The sequence below is a fragment of the Bacillus rossius genome, chromosome 1, assembly GCF_032445375.1.
Source record: "Bacillus rossius redtenbacheri isolate Brsri chromosome 1, Brsri_v3, whole genome shotgun sequence".
Classification (NCBI taxonomy): Eukaryota; Metazoa; Arthropoda; class Insecta; order Phasmatodea; family Bacillidae; genus Bacillus; species Bacillus rossius.
Genome location: NC_086330.1, coordinates 148527968 through 148539029, shown reverse-complemented (window position 1 = coordinate 148539029; position 11062 = coordinate 148527968). Strand labels below are relative to the sequence as shown.

The 11062-nt window shown below is 36.6% G+C and overlaps 1 long non-coding RNA gene across 1 annotated transcript; it reads right to left on the bottom strand.

Moving 5' to 3' along the window:
* Positions 1 to 1563: 1563 nt before the first annotated feature.
* LOC134546268 (uncharacterized) lies at positions 1564 to 7617 on the bottom strand. Its single transcript, XR_010079121.1, has 2 exons — positions 5574 to 7617; positions 1564 to 3333 (listed from the first exon to the last, which is right to left on the bottom strand). It is a non-coding gene; the product is annotated as an uncharacterized LOC134546268 (long non-coding RNA).
* Between the last annotated feature and the right edge of the window lie 3445 nt (positions 7618 to 11062).

Sequence of the window (11062 nt, the reverse complement as noted above, 5' to 3'; positions counted from 1 at the left end):
ATTGTCACGTGCACCTAGCCGGTGCCACCGCCATTTCTGTCACGATCCACTTTCAGAGGGGGGAGAGAATCGTAGCTCTTTACATAGAAACAACTCGCTTGGCATCAACTAGTCTTAACTTCATAAAATACTTTACTGTACCTAGGATCATAGGTTCGTCATCCCGTACAGGATGTCTGGTGAGAGCTGAACTAAGGAGATTTTGCAAAATAACATAATACTTAATTAAAATTATTTTATTCTTAAAGTCAAATACTCAACATCATTTTAAAGAACATTTAAATAGCGGGATTACAATTTAAAACAATAATCTCTTTACTTCCTTAACGATTGAACGACCTTACAAGAGAGAGAATGAGAGAACTTCACTAAACACTTCCCTAGTCCTTCCGAATACCTCAAATCATAATTAATACTTAAAATTAAAACAAAGATAAGTCCATACTCACATTTTCCGAAAAGCCTTTCTTGATCGATTACTTTAAAAAAATAACGTAGGGGCCTCTCCTGCCCTTGAAATCCCTAACGAACATTACATTTTAAAAACTATGACGCGTGACCCCTGACGAGGGCCATAGCCTCCGCCCGAAAGCTTGAAGATGACTACATTATGACCTAACTTAAATTAAACGACTCGTGGCCTCTGGCGTCGGCCATAGCTTCCGCCCGAAAGCTTGAATTCCTACATCACGAACGAACTAACAACTCGTGACCACAGGTGAGACGCATAGCCTCCGCCTGAGTGAGCCTGAATTCCTACATCACGAACGAACTAACAACTCGTGACCACAGGTGAGACGCATAGCCTCCGCCTGAGTGAGCCCCGAGTCACCAATCACTTGCGCTTAAATTCGCGCGCCCTGCCGCGCCTACCATAACAAAAGCTCGTTATTGAAGTCAAATTTACTAAACAACTAACTAGAACATCTGGGAAGACTACCCCCCCTCTACCCCAATGTGCAGGCCACACCGCGCGGCTTGTTACGACAGCGCGCCCCAGTAACTGCGGCCCGTGGCTGCGCCAGCGTGCGGCCAAACAAACAAACAAAATTCTGCAAGCCCGCAGCGCGCCGCGCCGGCCCCGTGCCCCAATTACTTGGTCACGCCACTTGCGCTGACGAGTGAACAGAGCAGCCAGCCCAGAGTCCCGTCAGTAAAGTCCCTAAATTTGATTTCAACAACCCTGCAAAATTTCAACCCGCGACATAACCCTCCCCTCACAGAGCTCGAGCCCCATCGAGCTACCTCAAAATTACAAATTGTCTTTTTCCATTAAACCATAACTATAAATTCCTCATTTCACAAAAATAATAATTTTCTTAGTTCCTTGCTGTCTGAACATACATCTAGATTCTGCATAAGATTTATTTTAAAACAACAAGTATTCATAAAATTAAATGTAAAACTTTTATCTGGTTTGTTCTCACAGGAACCTTCAGAGGCTCGAGTTCTCAATTCTAAAAAAATTGTTCTGTTAGTGAAGCTCTCTTTACAAATTAAATTACTGTTCTTAGTTTCTCAGTATTCGTTAAACAATGTGCAAATTCTTGATAATTATTATTATTTTTTTTTTCGGTTTCCGTTTAATACCATACTTCTTTCGTTCTTCAAAAAAAATTAAGTGTCCTTACAGTGTTTCAATTAATTAAACTCTTATCTCGTGAAGGTTGGTGCAACTCCTCGAAGTCAGTGTTGTCGAGAAGAGTAGCTCCCTGGGCTGGCCATCAGCAAACACCACTCAACTCCAACAGCTACTGGACTGGCTTCCAGGGCAGCTCACAACTTCTCCCCACATCTGCTTCGGAGTTGTGCCATCCTCATCACGAACAGATTACAATTCTGAAACATCATCAACAGGCATTACCATCACGCCTGACAAATACAAAACTAACTACTAAACTGCAATCGATGGGCAAGGATGCAAACACACAAAAAAATAAAATTAATTAATTCAACTGCTAACATAAAGTATCCCACCCTTAGCATAATCTAATCAGGCAAATAATTTGATAGGAAAAACTTAAGGAAGGGAAACATGACCTCCAATGATTTTCCCTAACTCTTGAGTCTTGATCTTCTCTATACAGCAAATAGTCCCCACGAAGTAACTGGGTTGAAGGTCAGTTCACATGACCCACCCATAACCTCTTCTACTCTTCTTTTCTTCTGGGGGCAACCACAATGCCCACCAATCTCTCTCCATGGTGCCGAACCAGCTATCCCATGAGAGTAAACAACGTAGTCAATAGAAGCGCAGAGGGGAAACACCAATCTCTGGCTTGTCGAGTCATAAAACTGCTTTATCTTCTTCTTCTTCTTCGGAGTAAAACATCTGATTAATCTTGCTACTATTCTTCCCAACAATAAAAAAAAGTTCATCAGGTATCTTCATGAAAAAACATTCTAACTAATAATTCTTCATTTTTCTTCTTCTTTATTTCTGTTAGTTGTAATAGAAGGCCATGTTAGGGAGGTTATAGGGAAAAAGAGTGGCCAATTCCCACCCCATCACCCACCTAGATCATGACTAATTAACTTTTAAACTTTCTATTTCAAACAAATAAAAAAAAACATTTTTTTATTCAAACTTTTAAACTATAATTACTTTTACTTCATAACCTCAAAAGCTAATCAATAATTCTAAATGAAATTGTGATTTACTGCATCCTTGTTCCATCCGATCTGTTTGTTTATAACCTTTCTTGTAAAGTATAAAATTTTCAAACATTACTAATTCAAAAAAAAGTAAATTCTGGTGTCCTTCGAGTTACAATTAAATTTACTATTTCTTAGCTTGAAATAATTTAAGTTTTCAGAACTATTTCATTGTCTAATTCACAACACTTAAAAATCAACTCAAAACAACAAATCATCAAAATCAATAAGATCATCTGACCTACCTATCAGTACTGTGAACTTGAACTGTTCGTACACATTTATAATAAGCTATTGTATTTAAATTCCAACCTAAATAAGGTTTTAAAAAAAAACTACTAATCCCTCTGTAAATTAAGAAAATTAACTTTAAAAATTAAACTTAAGGTATTAGTTCTTTTTGACAGCTACCACAACTCACTAGTTCCATTACATTACTATAACCTAAAAAGTTCTGTAAATAATGTTTATAACAAAAAAAACTCCAGTTACTGTCTTCCATAAAAAAAAATAAAACTTTACATGACCTTATTAATCTCCACTTGTAAGTCCATGGCTGCCAGCTTTCTCTTCTCTTGAATCTTCAGTCTTGGCTCTTGTTTCAGTGATCTTGTATCTTGTCTCTCGAACTCTTGTCATCTTGTAAACTGGACTGCTGCTCAGCTCATCTTAAGGAATCTGTAACAGTTTCAAAAATACATGTTAATTTAAATTACATAATTCCTGTTCTTTGGTCCTAAAAAAAAATTGTATTATTAGTACACATTACCCTGAAACAACATTATTATTCATTGTTTATTACTTAAAAAAAATGCTTTACCATAAAATCCTTTTTTGTTCTTTTCATTAGGCCTATTTATTTTCCTTCTTCTTAATTAAATTCTGCTTCAAATGTTAATCCTAACTTAAGACCTACCATCTATTTATTATTCATTACCTACATTATTTATGTTACCCTAAAATTCCCATAAGTTTCTAATACTTCCTATCAAAGACATTCTCTCTAAAAAAAAATTTACTTGTGACTCTTAACTTAACAAACTTAAAAAAAACTTTTACACTAGACTTAACTTATTATTCATTCTTAGTTACTAAATTTCTATATGTAAACTTTAGTACTTACAAACAAAAACTGCCTATTTCTCTCTACCTCTTAATCTCTTTCAATTATTACAATAATAATGTTACCTTGCATCTTTAAACTTTCTTCTTTTCAATTAAATTAGACATCTCATAACAATAAAAATTCTGCCTATACTCTTCTTATGGGTGTACAACCCAACAACAAAATTTCAAATTCTCAAGTTTCCTTATATTTAAATTATGCAATGCACATAACCTCTGTGGTGCCTGTACCCTTTTAGGCCTACCACCTTCTCCTCTCACAGCATGACAACTCTTATTCCTCGGGGTCTGTATTCACTGTTCCAAATCAAATATCTCAAAAAAATTAAAAACAAATTTATTATTTTAAGAAAACAAAAATTTACATTGAATTTACTATGGAGCCTGGAAATCTTAATGTCTCACAGCAGCTAACATGACTAAATCCCATGGAACCCCAGGTTTACCTAACCTGTGCCCAAAAATTTAAGCATACCAGGCTTTCCCTGCACTGGTTTTACAGCATCACACACTATTTAGGGCCCCTGATCTGCCATCAGTCCCAAGGAGTTTTCCCACAACCCCTCTCTACACAAGCGCCTACAGCATTCCTCTCAATTGGCTATCGGTTTTACGGCATTCTTTTGGGATCCGACCATCAAGTTAGGGCTAATCGAACACTAAACCTCCATACTTCCAAACTAATGTAAATCAATTAAATTTTCTCTGTAAATTCTAAAAATCAAAAAAAATTATTCCAACATGCCAAAGAAACTTCCAAAAAAAAATTCATAATCTTATCTTCAAACCATTAAAATAAAAATAAATAGATTACTCTGTTTTCTCCTTAATAACTGTAAACTGTCAACAAATATCATGTCGTAAATTTTAACTATGCTTACTGACTCTTAATCATAAAATCTCATTTGTCCTAATTAATAAACAACCGATTTCCTTAAAATCTCACTGTATCTCTCACACTCAAACTTCACTGGCTGAATATCTCAATAAATTCAAAAACAATTATCTAAACTCTTAAAGAAACTCCTCCCCAATTATTCAAATTACTTCACCTTATTTTATTTCATTACTTAAAACACCTTACTCAAAAAAAATTAATTAATTATCTAGCTATCTTCCATTATTATTTATTTACCGAACAAAACTTTCTCCTAAATTAATTTAGTAAAATTCAATTTCACATTAGGCAAGTACACTAACTCTCTACAGCAATGTTTCTCATTTCCCTCCTTCCTAACTGAATCCAATCTTACTTAACCTCCAGGGAATTTACCTCACAAAATAACCAAAAATTTCACTGTAGTGCCTATCTGCTATAGGCCCACTACACAGGGGGCTCTAACCCCACCAACAAACTTCATTGAAATGGTACCCTATCCCATACAGGATAGCCACTTCGGTTCTACCATGGGGAACTCCTGCCCCAAACTACTCACAACTCTCAGGATTCTCCTGACCCTTAATTCCGTAGTCAGCCCATCTCCTATGGTCTGCGCTACAATTCCCTTTCTTCCCAGGGACACAACGCCTCACCTTAGGGTCCCTCGCCCTAATGAAAACATTAATTTTGTCTCTCTGTTCTTTTGGAGTAAATTCCCTCTACACACAAAATCTAGCCTTCCCAGTTTTCTCAATGCTTATCGATTTTATAGTGTACCTCCTTAATAATGTTTACAAATCCCAAAAAAATATTTTTAAAACCGAGGTAGAATTTAACTAACAAAAACATAAACAACTTACAACGAAACACTTCTAGCCTATACATCATACACTTCTTAAAATAAATTACTTACATACTGAAAGTTCCTCTTCTTCTAAAACACACTTAAATTTAAATTTATTTAACCAATAGTCTATTTTCTTATCGCTAAGTTACCGTACAGCTGATCAAAACAAGGTCACGGCCGTCCACGGTCCACGTCTCTGTACGTGCTCGTGACGTCACCGAATTCCATCAGGTGCGCCAACCCTCGCTTGCGGTTCCTCCGTTCTCCGCTAGGTCTCAGCACCTCCCCGTCACGTGTTCACTCTGCCACGTCCACTGACGTGTCGTTCTGAAACAACTCTCAACATTTTTCTAATTAAAACAAAACATCACTATAAATTCTATAACTCTCTTTTACATAAACTCTCGTTTTCTTTTTAATTCCTTTCTAACGTTTATCCTTCCCTCGACTGATTTAATTCGTACGTCTCGTCTCCTACGCGCACGACAACAAAACAAACTTCACTTGAAAATAATTCCTATTTACGACAAAAAATTTTTATTTTAAATTATAATTCTCTTAACCTACAATCTTAAATTAACTTTAATAAAACTAAACCACTTGCATTATCTTTATTAAGTATTTAAATTATAACGTATTCTCCTCACGTAAAAATCCCCGATAAACTCAACGACTTAAAACAACTTATCACTATAAACTTTATCCTTACAAGTATACTCAAATAATCATCTGTTACGTCAAAAAAAAAATCTCAAAGACTTCCTCCACTATAGACTAAAATTCCGTAATCCTCTCCTCAAGTAAACTCTTAATAACCTGCTATCAGAAGCTGAAACTAACTTAATAATAAACATAAAAATCTACCTCTCTCTCTCTCCAGAAATAGAACCTATCCGGCGAACTCTACCATTTCTGTCACGTGCACCTAGCCGGTGCCACCGCCATTTCTGTCACGATCCACTTTCAGAGGGGGGAGAGAATCGTAGCTCTTTACATAGAAACAACTCGCTTGGCATCAACTAGTCTTAACTTCATAAAATACTTTACTGTACCTAGGATCATAGGTTCGTCATCCCGTACAGGATGTCTGGTGAGAGCTGAACTAAGGAGATTTTGCAAAATAACATAATACTTAATTAAAATTATTTTATTCTTAAAGTCAAATACTCAACATCATTTTAAAGAACATTTAAATAGCGGGATTACAATTTAAAACAATAATCTCTTTACTTCCTTAACGATTGAACGACCTTACAAGAGAGAGAATGAGAGAACTTCACTAAACACTTCCCTAGTCCTTCCGAATACCTCAAATCATAATTAATACTTAAAATTAAAACAAAGATAAGTCCATACTCACATTTTCCGAAAAGCCTTTCTTGATCGATTACTTTAAAAAAATAACGTAGGGGCCTCTCCTGCCCTTGAAATCCCGAACGAACATTACATTTTAAAAACTATGACGCGTGACCCCTGACGAGGGCCATAGCCTCCGCCCGAAAGCTTGAAGATGACTACATTATGACCTAACTTAAATTAAACGACTCGTGGCCTCTGGCGTCGGCCATAGCTTCCGCCCGAAAGCTTGAATTCCTACATCACGAACGAACTAACAACTCGTGACCACAGGTGAGACGCATAGCCTCCGCCTGAGTGAGCCTGAATTCCTACATCACGAACGAACTAACAACTCGTGACCACAGGTGAGACGCATAGCCTCCGCCTGAGTGAGCCCCGAGTCACCAATCACTTGCGCTTAAATTCGCGCGCCCTGCCGCGCCTACCATAACAAAAGCTCGTTATTGAAGTCAAATTTACTAAACAACTAACTAGAACATCTGGGAAGACTACCCCCCCTCTACCCCAATGTGCAGGCCACACCGCGCGGCTTGTTACGACAGCGCGCCCCAGTAACTGCGGCCCGTGGCTGCGCCAGCGTGCGGCCAAACAAACAAACAAAATTCTGCAAGCCCGCAGCGCGCCGCGCCGGCCCCGTGCCCCAATTACTTGGTCACGCCACTTGCGCTGACGAGTGAACAGAGCAGCCAGCCCAGAGTCCCGTCAGTAAAGTCCCTAAATTTGATTTCAACAACCCTGCAAAATTTCAACCCGCGACAATATAAATAAAAATGAATCGCCAAATGTGTTGCTAAGCGCAAAAATCGAGAACGCTCGATCAATTCGACTAATTTTTTTTACATGTTCGTTAAGGCACAAGGAAGGTTCTTATGGAGAGAAAAAAATTAAAAATTGCGAGGAAACCAGTAAAATCAACATTTTTCTTTTACCATACAAACCACAGAATAAATTAAAACACCCTAGCTGTCAAACATTTGACGTCAATCAAAACGAAACAAAGGCGCGTAAGGATTATCTTTGGTATGCCTTCAAGTTGATTAGGCTGTATGGAACATAACAAGTCTTTGGAGGTATTAGACAGAACTATGAAAGATCTGCGAATCAATGAAAACCGATTTCGTGGAGCGATGATTTTGTTAGCAGGAGATTTTCGTCAAACAATACCAGTGATTCCACGATCAACGCTAGCGGATGAACACAATGCATGTTTAAAGTCCTCCATTTTGTGGAAAAACGTTAAGATACTAAATTTAAGCAAGAATATGAGTGTTGAATTGCAAAATTATCGATATGGAGAAATATTTTCAAAACAACTCATTGACATTGGTAAAATCCCTGTAGACGTTTTGACTGGTTGCATTACATTTCCTGTCAATTTTTGTCAGTTTACTGAATCAAATACTGAGCTCATTCATGAGATGTTCCCAAACGTCGCTCAGAATCACAGAGATAATTTTTGGTTGAACGAACGAGCTATATTAGTTGCCAAAAACACGAATGTAAATTAAATAAATTTCAAAATTCAAAATGAAATTGACGGTGAATTAAGGACATACAAATCAGTTGATTGCGCAACTAACCAAGATTATGTTGTCAACTATCCAACATAACTTTTGAACTCACTTTATTTGCCAGGATTGCCTGCCGCCTCATTATCTTAAAGTTAAAAGTAAGATCGGTGGTCACGATGATGCGAAATATCAACAAACCGCGTCTTTGTAACGGCACACGACTATTAGTGAAAAAATTACTGAACAATGTGATCAAAGCAACCATTCTAAAGGGAAAATATAAAGTAGAAGATGTGCTGATACCTCGCATCCCAATGGTACCAACTGACGTACCATTTGAATTTAAACTACTGCAATTTCCAGTGTGGCTTTCTTTCGCTATGACCATAAATAAATCCCAGGGTCATTCGTTGAGTGTTTGGGGCGTTATTCTTGAAAACCCATGCTTCTCTCATGGACAGTTGTTTGTTGCCTGCTCTCACGTTGGAAAACCTTCAGCTTAATTTTTTTTTTACGCGCCAGTAATCAAACAAAAAATATCGCGTACCATAGCATTATTAAGTCTAGCAGTATACGAAACCAAAAACTTAATGTTTTAAGTAATCGTTGTTTATTATTGAGACATTAAATAAATAAAGTGATCACTATGAAATAAGTCATATATTTTTTCTATTGGACTGCGATACGCCAATAACTTTTGACAGAACGAAGTCTGTCGGGGCAGCTAGTAATGAATAAAATTTCGTTTGTTTGGCCTAAATCTATAAATCATAGCAGATCAGAAATATTTTTACATGCAAAGGTAAGCATTTGAACTACAGTGAAGCACTGTTAGTCACTTTTCAGGTCATAATTGAAGAGTATAATTCCAAAACTCGCTAAGTCCATTTTTTGGCGAAACTGAGATAATTGCAGTTCAACTCAGTTAAAATATGTCTCCATCTTTTAAAATATCAATTGTCATCGAAAGTAGCCCGGTCCCTGTGTTATAGGGTTTGAAAGATGCAAGTATTTCTCATAACTTGCTCAGTCCTTGGCACTGTCGTCCTGAAAACTCGCTCAGTCCAAAAACCCATATGATGGTGGTAGTTGCGTCTTTAATATCATTATGAGCAATACCTAGGGACAGGTACTTTTCGATGAGTAAAATTAGTGAAAAGCGGTGAGCAAAAATGCCAAAAGTGGTGAGGAAAAATGCCAAAAGCGGCGAAATGTATTTAAGCATAACTTTTTTAAGAAAAAGTTAAATGAACTCAATTATGAATGATCACAATGTTTAAAACTAACATTTAAAAGTGAAAAACCCTTCAAACTCAAAAGCTTTAAAGTATAAAATACAAACATTGCATTATCATTACCAAAATCACAAAAATTTTGCACTCAAGACTACGTAGTTGCCCAAGGAATAATAAAATGATTAGTTTATTCACATTCTTCAAATGCAAGAGTGGTCATTATTTCCACATTTTCGTCCAACAAATTATGCCGTCTGTCCGAGACAACTGTATTATAAGAAGAGAAAAATCTCTCGCTGTCTACATTACAGCAAGGGATCCAAACAAATTTCAGGGAAAGACATGCAAAGTCAGGAAATTCATTGTTCATGGAAAAAGAATTTATACTATTTCTGCCTTTGAGCACTGTGTTCTCTCCTTGACGATTTCCTTCACGAGCCACGAGCAATGTCTGCAGAGGAGAGGTTGCCATTTTTCACGCCTGGTAGAGTCATAAACAACTTGATGAGTTCATTGTTTACTTCATTGAGTAGCATCTTTGAAGGGTCAAACAATTTTCGAAGAAAGGAATCATTCACTAGTCCTCAGGTTATAATGAGATTTTGTCGCAGCATGGAATGGTTGCTAAGTGCAAAGTTAATTGGCAAGTGAAAGACTATAAATCAGTGGCAAAAAGTCGCTTCAAAGCTGTTCTACCATTCAAAATATCCCAACAGAAGGTTATCACACATACTAAACATACATATGGTGTGAAGGTAACTGTGTGGGATTTATATGATTGGGGGGAGACTTCGTGCACAATTTTCAAAAAAAGGACCAAATTTTTCCGATTATCTTCAGAGTGCTGAGATTATTGCTCCTGCAAATCAAGTTTCCTCAGAGAAGGCAAAGGATGTTGAAAAACTACTTAAATTTTTTACGGTTCCAGAAGATGCCCAAGATTTTTACAACACCGTGTTAATAGCTATAAGAGAAGGCAGTATGACCAACAGCAAAAAAAACAATGATAATGTTAAAATTCTATGAAAATGAACCACAACAATAGATATGAACTTATTTGAGTATGTAATCCAGTGTAATTTTCATACACATTATTTTTTTATGTAACTGACTGCTAATGTACATGTCAGAGAATGGAAATTGGTTTGTGTGCTTGGGATATTATGTTTATTTGTCCTTTGATATCATCAAAAATATACTTTTGATAATTATAACAAAACACGGCTTATATTAACCCATAGTATAATTGAAATTCAAAGGCATAGTAACGTAATTTCTTGGAATTAATTTATCAATCAACTTTTTATAATGTGAATAGTATTTTAAACTCTAATGAAAACACTCAAAACTCGCTCAGTCCTAGGACTGAGCTGGTTTTGGGATATGTTTTGATATTTATACAATTCATAAAACTGTACTGATTAACACGCACCTTATCAAATAAAAATTA